Raw genomic sequence first — 14,021 nt, 5'->3', positions numbered from 1 at the left:
TAAAATAAAATAGAAGCATGCACAGCCATTCTTGAGAAGTCAAAGGAGGGCCACTACATTATTTTGGAGGGAACAGTGGGGTCAGGCAATTCTTGCACGAAGAGTACGTGATAGGAGCTTCAAGTGGCTCCCAAAGGACATGTTAGAGTTAGAAAACTGACTAGGACTAAGCGGAGGGCAATGCAGGTGAAAAGGACCACATAAGTAACTTCAGGGGCTTGAGGGAGCATGACGAGTTTTTAGAAGTTCAAGTAACTCGGTGTAACTAGATTTAAGAGTACAGATAAGGATGTAATAATGAGATGTTACGTTGTGACGCTTGTGACAAAGGACTTATTTTTTTCAGCCTTGACTTTTTTCGTTATGTAAGGGAATTTAACTGTATTCGGAAGGTAACAGTGAAGTAGGAATATTTTTCTGTGAGTCCCCAAATGACGTACATGATGTTGGATCTGCCAGCAGTTTCTGAGTGTGGACCAGGATCGTGTCTCATGAGACAGAAGAATGGACACATGGACCAGGGAGAGACAAAAAGTTGTAAAGGAAGATAGTTTATTAGGGGCAAGAGAAACGGTTACAGCTCCCGAGCGGGAGGAGGACTTGAAACTGGGAAGCCCAGTGACTGAGGCAAAAGTTCTTACTTTTTTTACACCTTCCCTTCACTGCTTGGGGAAGGGGGCTGGAGCCTTCTAATGAAATAATCTGTCAGGTTTGTCCTGTTTGCTCCTCCTGAAGGGATTAACAAACAAACCCATTCCTATCTATCAGATCTGCTCCTTTGTCCGGCCAAAAGGGATTTGAGATAATTTATTAACCTCAAGGTGCGTTCTCATGTCTTTGTCCTGGAGTGAAGGAGACATTCCAGAACCAGCAGTTTCAGATTATGGCTGCTTTTTGTTTATTTCACCAGGGACCTCCCCCTGTCTACCTAGCAACATGCTAACTAACCTGTCTCAATAGGGAGTCACTTAAGAATTTGAAGCAGGGGGCAGCCAGATGGCTCAGTTGGTTAGAGTGCGAGCTCTCAACAAGGTTGCCAATTCAATTCTCACACAGGATGGTGGGCTGTGCCCCCTGCAACTAAGATTGAAAACAGCAACTGGACTTGGAGCTGAGCTGTGCCCTTCACAACTAGACTGGACAACAACTTGACTTGGAATTGATGGGCCCTGGAGAAACACACTGTTCCCCAATAAAGAAATGTTTTTAAAGAATTTTAAGCAGAACAGCATGAGCTGATGTTAGTCACGGGTAACAGTAGTCTTACATTCACTCATTCCACATATATTTAGTGAGCACCTATTATTCTAGGCCCTGTACTACTCATAATTTTGAAAAGAAAAGTCTAGATACAGAAGATATATTCAAGTGCCTAGAGACCAGGTTAACAATCCAAAATGAAAAGATTATGAAGCTTGTACTAGGCAGGTGGCGGTGGGGTGGCAACTGCATGGGGGCACACAAGGAGTAGTTAATCCTGAGCAGAGCTCCCTGTCCCTTATATGCTGGGCAGGAGCTAGTGCTATGCCCGGGATACACTGGGCAGTAGAATTCTACAGAACAATGACTGGCCAGAAAATACAATACAACATGGAGAAAAAATACCAGGATAAGGTGAGACCTCAGAGTGTAAAGGACGCAGAGCTGTAGATGTTCCCAGGGGACGGTGATCCAAGGCCTCTGTCCTCTGTAGGGCCAAGCGTGACCATCTCTGCTTGACAAGCCTGCTCTACTCCTGAGTCCTTTGAGGATCAAACATTACCCCGGAGAACCCAACACATCTACTACTTCCAATCCTAAATTTTGTGGGAATACAATTCCATGGGATTAAAAGAGAAATTTGAGAGTGTTATCTAGAGCCCTCATCCATTTGCTTAAGAGGCATGGTATTGAATAATCGCTAGGGAAAGAAAAAGACCTTTTGTGGTATAATCCTCATTACATTAACGATATGGGAAATAGAAGCAAATCTCCCTTATTTCCAGTCCTGGAACAGGATATCCAGAATCTCTGCAATGTCAGAATCCCATTTTCCTGTGACCGCCAGAAAAAATATCCTTCCATTCCTGTAAAGGAATGAGCAGTACATGTTACCACCGCATTCCCTGGTCCCATGGCCTTCGGGAAGAACTTCTCCTCCCCAAACCCTGGAGTAAGGGGTTGACTCTGCAAAGAACTCTGAGGGAGGTGCAAGGTTCCCTGCAGCAGAGGAGGGAGAAGAGCTGAGGTTCTAGCCTCTCGTTGGTGCCACCAGGGAGTAGACACTGAATGGTACAATTTGTGTGAAGAGAAATTTACCTCTAACTGGAGGGATGGATAAAAATATATCCAATCTGTAAACAAAATAGCTGGAACTTCCTGGAGGTATACAACTTGATGGGCTGCAGGTACCACTCTGCTAATGGTTAGGAGCTGCCCCTGACCCCCACTCTTTTCACCCTTGGCCTCACAGAGTAGCGGGAGCTCCTGGGCTTGGCTCCAAGACAATCAGGTAGCATGCCTGTCCTGATGCTCATCCATACCCCCAGCCCAAAAGCACAGATTAGGAAAAATTTCTCACCTTCTTCCCAGGAGATTGGAAATATTCATCAGGTCAAGTGAAGGGGGAAAAAAGAAGAAGAAGAAGAAGAAGAAAATAACCTGGTCTGTTTTGTCTCACCGCAGGTGTCCTTCCTGGAGGATCTGGAGAGTGTTGTTTACTAGCTACCACTGACACCTTTCCCCTGGTATTTGTATGGGGATTCAGCCAAGCCATGCTTCTCCATTTCCTCAAAGAAAGAATTGCAGCAGGCACCTTGACAGGGGAATTTGGGATTCATGACTCCTAAGGCCTCAGCCTTGGGGGAGCAAATCCTGTGTCAGACTTCCATTGTGGGCATGTTGCGTTGTGTTTTCATGTGCACTGATGAGTAGAGACCCTAACTGTTGGTGAAGCAATGGGGGCACTTTAACTCCTCCCCTAGCAGAGGTGAGTGATTCTTTTCTCACATATGCCATGCATGATATGTTTACTTGCACACACACACACACACACACACACACACACACACACACTCTAGCACATGAACACCCAGCCTCCTTTTGCTTAAATTGAAAAGGCCTGCTAAATTGCTTCTTATAAAGGCCTTTCTCTAGGAAGTGTGGATGGAAAAGGGCCACAAGTTAAACCTGACAAGCTCAGGAGCCTGAAAATAACCACATAGGATGGTGTGAACATAAAAATTCCTAACTAAGGTGGGCCATGGCAGGAAGTCACATCTTTAGTTTGTAACTTCCTTTACACATCAAACGTCAGTCTCTACCTTAAGTGAACCTGTCCATTGTCTTTTTGCATTTGGATAACACGTGCTTGGAAAGCAAGTAATCCCTTTTTCCAGATCACAGCAGGAAACTATAGAATCCCTCACTGTTATTCTTGTCCCCTGATTACCATTTCTCTGTGCTGTAATAGTGAACTGTTGACTATCCTGTACCCACCTATGTAAAATAATTACCTATTTCTCCAATTTACTTTTATCCAATCCCAGAGATTTCCCCACTTTGTTTTTTCCCACGCCCTTCATCTACCACCAATGGATTTCATGTAACCCTCCTCATTTGATTGTACCTATAAAATTAACTCCAAACTGCCATTTTGGGAATATTTTCTCAATCTGTTCAGATTTGCTTCCCAGCAATTGTTGTCAGTTTGGCTCAAATAAACTCTTACAAGCTTTCTCTTAGGCTGGATGATTTTTCAACGACAGAAGCCACTTAAAGCCAAAACTTTGGCATTCATATGACCTTTTTCTTTCTTTTTTTTTAAATTACAGTTTATTGGGGTGACAATTGTTAGTAAAATTACATAGATTTCAGGTGTACAATTCTGTATTACATCATCTATAAATCCCATTGTGTGTTCACCACCCAGAGTCAGTTCTCCTTCCATCACCATATATTTGATCCCCTTTACCCTCATCTCCCACCCCCCATCCCCCTTACCCTCTGGTAACCACTAAACTATTGTCTGTGTCTATGAGTTTCTGTTTCTCATTTGTTTGTCTTGTTCTTTTGTTGTTTTTGGTTTATATACCACATATCAGTGAAATAATATGGTTCTTTGCTTTTTCTGTCTGACTTATTTGGCTTAGCATTATATTTTCAAGATCCATCCATGTTGTCATAAATGGTCCTAATTCATCTTTTCTTACCGCCGAATAGTATTCCATTGTGTATATATACCACAACTTCTTTATCCATTCATCTATCGAAGGACATTTTGGTTGTTTCCATGTCTTGGTCACCGTAAACAAAGCTGCAATGAACATTGGAGCACATGTGTCTTTATGGATAAATGTTTTCAGATTTTTTTGGTAGATACCCAGGAGAGGGATTGCTGGGTCATATGGTAACTCTATTCGTAATTTTTTGAGGAACCTCCACCCTGCCTACCATAGTGGCTGCAACAGTCTGCATTCCCACCAACAGTGTATGAGGGTTCCTTTTTCTCCACAGCCTCTCCAACACTTGTTACTATTTGTCTTGTTGATGATAGCCATTCTAACTGGCGTGAGGTGATATCTCATTGTGGTTTTGATTTGCATTTCTCTGATGATTAGTGATGTTGACCATTTTTTCATATGTCTATTTGCCATTTGTATGTCCTCTTTGGAGAAATGTCTCTTCAGGGCCTCTGCCCATTTTTCAATTGGGTTGTTTGTTTTTTTGCTGTTGAGTTGCATGAGTTCCTTATATATTTTGGATATTAGCCCCTTATCAGAGGCACTGTTTGCAGAAACCTTCTCTCATTCAGTTGGTTGCCTCTTTATTTTGTCGATGGTTTCTTTTGCTGTGCAGAAGATTTTAAGCTTGATATAGTCCCATTCATTTATTTTAGCTGTTACTTCCCTTGCCTTTGGAGTCAAATTCATAACATATTATTTGAACCCAAGGTCCATAAGTTTAGTACCTATGTTTTCTTCTACGCAGTTTATTGTTTCAGGTCTTATGCTTAAGTCTTTGGTCCATTTTGAATTAATTTTGGTACATGGTGACAGATAGCAGTCCAGTTTCATTCTTTTGCACGTGGCTTTCCAATTCTCCCAGCACCATTTATTGAAGAGGCTGTCTTTCTCCATTGTATGCTTTTTGCTTCTTTGTCAAAAATTATCTGTCCATATTTATGGGGGTTTATTTCTGGGTTCTCAATTCTATTCCATTGGTCTACGTGTGTGTTTTTCTGCCAATACTATGCTGTTTTGATTATTGTAGCCCTGTAGTACAAGCTAAAGTCAGGGAGTGTGATACCTCCAGTATTGTTCTTTTTTCTTAAGATTGCTTTGGCTATTTGGGGTCTTTTGTGGTTCCAAACAAATCTGATGATTTTTTGTTCTATTTATTTAAAACATGCCATTGGGATTTTGATGGGGATTGCATTAAATCTATACATTGCTTTGGGTAATATGGCCATTTTAACTGTGTTGATTATTCCAATCCACGAGCACGGAATGTTTTTCCATTTCTTTGTGTTTTCTTCAATTTCTTTTTAAAATGTCTTGTAGTTTTCAGCATATAGGTCTTTCACATCCTTGGTTAAGTTTATTCCTAGGTATGTTATTTTTTGCTGCAATTGCAAAAGGAATTATTTTTTTAATTCTTTTTTCTGAGAGTTCATTGTTACTATATAGGAATGCAATGGACTTTTGTACGTTGATTTTGTAGCCGACCACGTTACTATATTCGTTGATTGTTTCTAATAGCTTTTTGGTGGAGTCTTTCAGGTTTTCTACATACAGCATCATGACATCTGCAAAGAGTGACAATTTAACTTCTTCATTCCCAATTTAGATGCCTTTTATTTCTTTCTCTTGCCTGATGGCTCTGACGAGGACTTCCAACACTATGTTGAAAAGGAGAGGTGATAGGGGACATCCCTGTCGTGTTCCTGAACGTAGAGCAAAGGGCTTCAGTTTTTCATCATTAATTATGAGATTAGCTGAGGGCTTGTCATATATGGCCTTTATTATGTTAAGGTATTTTCCTTCTATACCTATTTTATTAAGTGTTTTAATCATAAATGGATGTTGTGTCTTGTCAAATGCTTTTTCTGCGTCGATTGATATAATCATATGATTTTTGTCCTTTATTTTGTTTATGTGATGTATCACATTGATGGATTTGCAGATGTTGAACAATACTTGTGCCTTGGGACGAACCCCACTTGGTCGTGATGAATATCTTTTTAATGCGTTATTGCATTCGATTTGCTAGAATTTAGTTTAGGATTTTTGCATCTGTGTTCATCAGAGATATTGGTCTGTAGTTCTCTTTTTTTGTGTTGTCCTTCCCAGGTTTCGTATCAGGGTAATGTTGGCCTCATAAAATGAGTTAGGGAGTACTGTCTCTTCTTCAGTTTTTTGGAAGAGCTTGAGCAGGATTGGTATTAGATCCTCTTTGAAGGTTTGGTAAAATTCACTAGTGAAGCCATCTGGTCCCAGACTTTTGCTTTTGGGAAGGTTTTGGATGACTGATTCAATTTCCTTACTGGTGATCGGCCTGTTTAGATTTTCCAGTTCTTCATGGTTCAGCCTAGGAAGAATATATGTTTCTAAGAACTTCTTCATTTCTTCTAGGTTATTGAATTTGGTGGCATATAGTCCTTCATAGTATTCTTGGATGATCCTTTGTATTTCTGTGGTGTCCATGGTAACTTCACCCTTTTCATTTCTGATTTTGTGAATTAGTGTCTCCTGTGTTTTTATCTTAGTGAGTCTAGCCAAGGGTTTGTCAATTTTGTTAATCTTTTCAAAGAACCAGCTCTTTGTCACATTAATTTTTTCTATTGTCCTTTTGTTCTCTATTTCATTTAGTTCTGCTCTGATTTTCGTTATTTCTTTTCTTCTGCTGACCTAGGGTTTCATTTGTTCTTCTTTTTCTAGTTCTTTAAGGTGTAACATGAGGTTATTAATTTGGGATTTTTCTTGTTTCTTGAGATAGGTCTGTAATGATATAAATTTCCCTCTTAAAACTGCATTTGCTGCATCCCCAAAATTTGGTAGGACGTATTTTCATTGTCATTTGTCTCTATGTATCTTTTGATCGCTCATAATATCTTCTTTGACCCGGTCGTTCTTTAAAAGTATGTTGTTTAATCTCCATGTATTTGTGTTTTTCCTGCTTTCTTTTTGCAGTTGATATCCAATTTCAAAGCCTTGTGATCAGAGAATATGCTTGGTATGATTTCAATCTTCTTAAATTTGCTGAGACTGATTTTATGTCCCAATATATGGTCTATCCTTGAGAATGTTCCGTGTACACTAGAAAAGAATGTATAGTCTGATGTTTTAGGATGAAGTGCTCTATGAATGTCAATTATGTTGGTTTCATCTAATGTGTTATTTAGAGCTGCTATTTCATTATTTATTTTCTGTTTGGATAATCTATCCATAGCTGTCAATGTATTTAGGTCCCCTAGATAATTGTATTTTGGTTAATTCTCCCTTTAGTTCTGTTAGTAGTTCCTCGGCATATTTTGGTGCTCCCTGATTGGGGGCATAAATATTGATGACTGTTATGTCTTCTTCTTGTACAGTCTCCTTTACCATTCTGAAGAGTCCATTTTTGTCTCTTGTTATCTTTTTCACCCTGAAGTCTGTTTCATCTGATATCATTATGGCTACACCTGATTTTCTCTGGATACCATTTGCTTGGAGTGTCAATTTCCACCCTTTCACTTTGAGTCTATGCTTGTCCTTGTATCTGAGATGTTTCTCTTGGAGACAGCATGTGGTTGGGTTTAGTTTTTGATCCAATCTGTTACTCTGTGCCTTTTTCTTGGTGAGTTCAGTCCATTTACATTTAGGGTGATTATTGATATGTGAGGATTTCCTATCATTCTATGTTTAGTTTTCTGGTAAGATTGTGTCTCCATGGTTTCTTTGCCTTTTTGTTTTTGTCTATTATTTCTGTGTGGTGGTATTCTATGATGTTTCCCCTGTTTCTTCTTTTATTACAATATATATTTCAGTTCTGGATTTTTTTGAGTGGTTACCATTAAGTTTATGTAAAAGAAAGTTTGATATTGAGAGTATTCCATTTTCTTCAGCACACTTACTTTCTCCATTCCCATATTCTGGTTCAGGCCTTTACTCTCCCCATTTTTATGTTTTGGTTGCCACAAATTGTCCCTGTTGATGGTGGTCGAATATCCTCCTTTAGTATTTCTTGTAGTGCAGGTCGTGTATTAGGAAATTCCCTCAGCTTCTGTATGTCTGGAAAGGTCTTTATTCCTCCTTTATATCTAAAGGATATCTTTACTGGATATATTATTCTTGGCTCATAATTTCTCTCTTTAATGGTTTGAATATTTGGTTCCACTCCCTCCTGGCTTGTAGAGTTTCTGCTGAAAAATCTGATGATAATCTAATGGGCTTCCCTTTGTAGGTTACCGTCTTCTTTTCCTGGCTGCCTTGAGGATTCTTTCTTTGTCATTGATTTTAGACAGCTTCAATACAATGTGCCTTGGAGAAGGCTTGTTGGGATTGAGGTAATTAGGTGTTCTATTTGCTTCTTGGATTCGAGGATCCAGTTCTGTCCACAAGTTTGGGAAGTTCTCATCGGCAATTTATTTGAATATATTCTCTGTTCCCTTCTCTGTTTCTTCTCCTTCTGGTATGCCCATTATTCTTATATTGCTCTTTCTGATGGAGTCAGAAAGTTCTTGTAGAGTTCTTTCATTTCTTTTAAGTCTCAAGTATCTTTCTTCTTCCATCCGTGTCATATGACCTTTTTCAATGTAACCACTACAGAAGAGAGGAACATGCAAATAAATAGAACTGCATATCTTTCCTTTTATAGCACAAGCAGCATATCCTGTTAGAGGGGATGGAAGATTAGTTTGCTACTCTCTCCTAAGCTTGAGATGTGTGTGTCCTATTTAAATAAAATTAAAGAAATACTTTGAAGAAGTACAAAGGATGACAGTAGGGATAAAATGTGAGAAAAATGGAGTCAGAAACACTGCAAGGAAGGTGGGACTTGAAGGCAGGGGAAATGGAGCAACAGAATCTGTGGTAAGTCCTTAAGAGGAATGTTTTAATGAAACTACTCTGGAGTCAGAGAGTCCCCTCAGTCAATGGATCTCCCTTCTCTCATGCTGTGAGGCTTGGCTTTGTGGGATTATTTAGGTGGCTAAATGGCACAGTGAAGGAACAGAAGCCATAGTCACATTACTGTAAAAGAATGTAGTCACACCTGGAGAATAAACACACATTGATGTAAAACTTCCTCTTGTCTTCTCATTACTTCTGACCCATTTACAGGCTGAAGATCCCTTCTTTATTAACACTCTCCAGGAATATTGTAACCATTTTGCCTGATCTGAACTAAAACAGTAAGAAAGGGATGGGACACAGGCTATAAATATGTATTGAGCATCTAGAATATTTCAGACCTATATCACACATGATCTTCACAATGACCATTTGAGGTGGGTATTATTATCCCTGTTTTACAGAATAGGAGTCCAAGACTTAGAGAAGGTAAGTAACTTTCCCAAATTTAGTAAAATGAAAAAATTTGAATCACAGTCCATCAGACTCCAGAGCCCATGTTTTATCTCCTGTTGGGACAGGATAGTTAGCATATCCCTAGGTAGACAGGGAGGTCCCTGGTGGAATAAACAAGACAGCCATCCTAAAACTCCAGGTTTTGAAATCACTCCTTCACTCCAGGACAAAATGTAACAAGGTCTTGAGGTTAATCATAAAATTCCTTTTGGCCTGACAAACGGAACAGATCTGATAGATAAGAGTGGGTTACTTTGCTAATTCCTTCAGGATGGGCAAGCAGAACAAACCTGGTAGACGAATTTCATTAGAAGTCACCAGTTCTCTGCTTCAAACAGTTCCCTTCTTCAAACAGCTCCCCTTACCCAAACAGGCAAGGGAAGGTATAAAAGTAAGAGCTTTTGCCTCAGTCACGGGGCCACCCCCAGTCGGGACCCCCTCCCACTCGGAAGCTCTGACTCTTTGCTTTGAATAAACTATCCTTTTTTAAAAATTATTTGCCTCTCCTGGGTCTGTGTTTCCATTCTAGGTGTCACGAGACCCGATCCCAGCCCACACCCAGAAACTGCCAGCAGATCCAACATCATCTATATCATTTGGGAATTCACAGGAAAAATATTCCTGCATCACTGTGATGTTGCTTCCAGGACTTCTCCAGTCTGTTCAGAGATGAGTCTCACAGAAAAACCCCACTCTTTCTTTGCCCCTTGATTTGCACTTTGTGTTGTTATTGAAAAGTTTAACACAAACATGTTTAGTTCCCTGAGAGCTCTTTTAAGAAATGCCATATTTCCCCAAAAATAAGACCTAGCCAGACAATCAGCTCTAATGCGTCTTTTGGAGCAAAAATTAATATAAGACCCAGTCTTATTTTACTATAATATAAGACCAGGTCTTTATAATATAGCATAATATAATACAATATAATACCAGTCTTATATTAATTTTTGCTCCAAAAGATGCATTAGAGCTGATTGTCTGGCTAAGGTCTTATTTTTGGGGAAACACGCTGTATCTCTCCTTAGTAAGCCACACATTAGAAGTAAGTATATTCAGATGAGAAATGTGATAGAAGCAAAACTCCACAGCCCCATGAATGCTTTCAAAGCTCTGATTCCTTTCTGAACAGGGCCACAGCTCTCCAGGAAACAATGAAATCATAAGGAGGAACAGATCACTTAACAGTCAAATGCACCCTTTTGCCACATAGCAGCCTACCCGTTTGTCTCCTCGTACCTGCCCCTAAAGAAAGGAGAGTCTGTGAGACGGATCCTTTCAGGGACTTTGCTTCTCCTTTATGCTTACACCTTATGTCTCCCTGTTTGGCCCCCAAAATATGGCTGGCTAGTCAATGACAGGTAAGATTCCCCACGGGGGAGGGGGGGAACCCAAGCCAGACACAGCTGCATGGGGACCATCTGGGGAACTCTCGGGTTCATAGAGGTGGGCACAGCCCTGCACCTTCCCCCCACTAAGGAGACTCTCTACCTCTGTGGCTACATTCCTTCCCACAAACCTGCAGAGGAAGTTACTCAATGATGTGCTCTCCATCTATTCATACGCGTAAAGGTTTTGTCCCTTGGGGAAGTACTTATCCTGAGACTTAGGGTCCTGCTGCCTGCAGGCAAGGGTGATTGGCTTGAATCAGTTTCCTATTGTAATGTATGGGGTTCACACATCTTGAGATGACAAGCTTTACTTCTTTTACTTCCACACTTAACTAATAAAAGCCATGTGTTGGCCCGATTTGGGGCTCAGTCCTTGAGACTTGAGTCCCTTGGCCCCGCTTGCACTCTACTCTCATCTACCGTCTTTCTTAACCTTGTGCCGCCCTTCTCACTTCCCACAGCTGTTGTCGTGCTGGATGCGACAGCACCTTACCTTGTCCTGGTACATCACTAGCTGGGCTCTGTTCCAGGATCATGTCTCTCAGCCACAGGTCATGAATTGCAGACTCCATATGTGGAGGATTATCAATACCTGCATCCATTTTTATAGGAACCTCTGCTCCTTACAGAATATTCATGGAGCCTTTCTCTGTGATTTTGTTCTGACTTTCAACAGATTCCCTAGTAGAGAAAACCACTTAATACACGGGACCAGTTCACAGTGGAAGCCCAGGAAATTCAGCAGAAGGAAAGAGGCACTGGTTTCTGAAAACTGTACACTGCCCACAGTCAGACACCATCTTATATTTCGCAGGTAACCACAATAGTTCCTTTAGTTAGGCAAATATATTTGGCTGTATAACAAAGAGCTAAAGGCAATAATAGAGAAAAGAGAGAGCAGAAGGAAAAATAGTCGGGCCTAAGACAAACTTTTCTCTCTTTAATTACTCTATTATGTGTTTGATGAAGAGAGAGAAACCACCACTATAAAATAATTTTCACATACTTTTACTTGCGACTTTCGAACCTGATGAAATGGAACAGAAAGAAGCTTTAGGAAAGACAAATAAAATCGTAATATGTAATTGAGTTATTTTAAAACTTTTATTCTTTATAAGATTTTGGAGAATGCAATTAATTTATATTTGTAGAGGTTTGAGCCATTATAGAGACTAATAAAGAACATCATACAATGATGGCATTTGAAGCATAAACTTGGCAACAGCCATAATCTGTTTCATGTTTCTTGATAGTCATAATTACAATTTAAAAATATATAATGCATATAATTTAGTGCATATGGAAATTATACACTGTTCTACCTTGTAAAAACTAAAAATACTACAATAAATTTAGGGTGACTGACTGAAATTGAAGTCTTTAAGTTATACATTAAAATAATCGTTGGAAACTGGCATATTTTACTAATAACTATACTCAAAACTCTGTTTTTACTCTTATTTCCTGGAGCATTGGAGATGTATTTTTTATGTTAGATATAATGCAAGCTATTTCAATAATTTTTCACAATATTAATGACAGTCAAACCACCTGAATTCTTAGGTCCAATTTCTAGTATATTATATCCTTCTTTTCATCTTGTCTGCTTGTCCTCTTGAGATTCTGTTCCATTTTTCTTTCCTAGCTGTGGGTACAGAGTCCCAGAGAGCAGTTTCCAGGCTCTCAGCGTCACGTGGAAAGGTGCTGATCCGGGTAGTAGATGGCCATCAGCTGTGGCTACTTGACCGTCAGCTGTAACCAGTTAGCCAATTAGCCACTGATATAACTGCCACTGCTGCGTTGGTTAGTCAGTCGGTTGCTTGGCAGGCAGAGAATTGGACAGCAGGCTGGAGGTCGTGTGGCTCCACCCTCCAGTGAGACTATAGTGCCACCAGTGAGACAATAATGGTATGACTCCCTTATCTATGGCTCCATGGGTGTTCCTTTATGGCCTCGCCATATCCTGCGTTCTTATGTGGGGAGCGGGAGCTAAGACCCCACAGGCCGCCTCACACGACAAATGGTGCAGCAAGCAGGGTCCCATGACAAGTGGCGCAGTGAGCAGGGTATGGCACTGGCCAAAGCTCTCCGAGGGATGGTAGAGCAGTTTGTGTGTGTGAAAACTCAATCTCGGGAAGCCCATGAGGAGCAGCACCAGAGATGAGGAGCACAGTCTACCTGGGAGAGACGTGAGCCCTCCATGAATGGGTGGTCCTCTTGAGCCTCCGGATGGCATGCCACCCTGTTGGCCATAGCAGGCATCACTGGCTTTTTGGTAGGCTGTGAGTAAATGGCAGTCATAGATGGAACTTACTCAAATCATCCATGAAATGGTTATGAGACATGCTATTTTCAACCTTAATATGCGGGGGCTGGATGACGAGCTTTTTACAGCCAGCACGAGAGATCTGGTTTTGGATACTGCACCTGTGAGTGCTTTTGGATCCTTGGTCGCCATTCTTATGCCCTATGTGTGGCGGTGGATGGCCATGGCCATCCTAGGGGATGTTGAAAGCTGGAGGCAAAGGAAGTTAAGACAGGAGGTCCGAGCAGTTGAGACCTGGAAGCCCAAATCAAAAGTAAAGGTGGGAGGTCACGGGCCTCAGAGAGTAACACGCGCACAGATGTGGCATGATCTCGTGGCAGGAGGGGTCGATCGGGAAAAAATAGACTGACAACCCCATGCATTTTTGTTAGAACTTTGGAAACAGTTGTGTCCAGAACAGCAATCCCGGAGAAGCCTAAAGGAGAAGTCTGGGAAAGTGCTACCTATATGCCTCCAGTTCTTTATGCGGCCGCTTGAGGCCGACTCCTTTCAGCTTGATTAGGGGTGGGGCCAAGGTACCTGATCAGAGGGCACGAGCGGGGACCGGCGGCCCCACGTGGAACTCTCCATACATTGGTCCCCTTCTAATGTGCAGAGGGCTTTGGCCCTAGTTGACACTGGCGCAGACTGCAGTCTCGTTTATGGGAACCCAGAACTGTTCCCTGTACAAGCAATCTGCATTGATGGCTACAGGGGAAAAATTGTGACTGTGAAAGCTGTTTCCTTACCACTGGGCATAGGAAGGCTTCCCCCTCGTACCTA

The 14,021-nt window shown here is 41.1% G+C and overlaps 1 long non-coding RNA gene across 1 annotated transcript; it reads left to right on the top strand.

Moving 5' to 3' along the window:
* Positions 1-2,205: 2,205 nt before the first annotated feature.
* On the top strand, positions 2,206-12,278 carry LOC141569228 (uncharacterized). The gene is made up of 3 exons (XR_012492711.2): positions 2,206-2,968; positions 9,300-9,466; positions 10,075-12,278. It is a non-coding gene; the product is annotated as an uncharacterized LOC141569228 (long non-coding RNA).
* Positions 12,279-14,021: the final 1,743 nt, after the last annotated feature.

This window comes from Rhinolophus sinicus, chromosome 9 (genome assembly GCF_057876585.1).
Source record: "Rhinolophus sinicus isolate RSI-liver-muscle chromosome 9, RSI-T2T, whole genome shotgun sequence".
Lineage (NCBI taxonomy): Eukaryota > Metazoa > Chordata > Mammalia > Chiroptera > Rhinolophidae > Rhinolophus > Rhinolophus sinicus.
The sequence above is the reverse complement of the archived record's forward strand: the minus strand, read 5'-3'. Positions and strand labels throughout refer to the sequence as shown.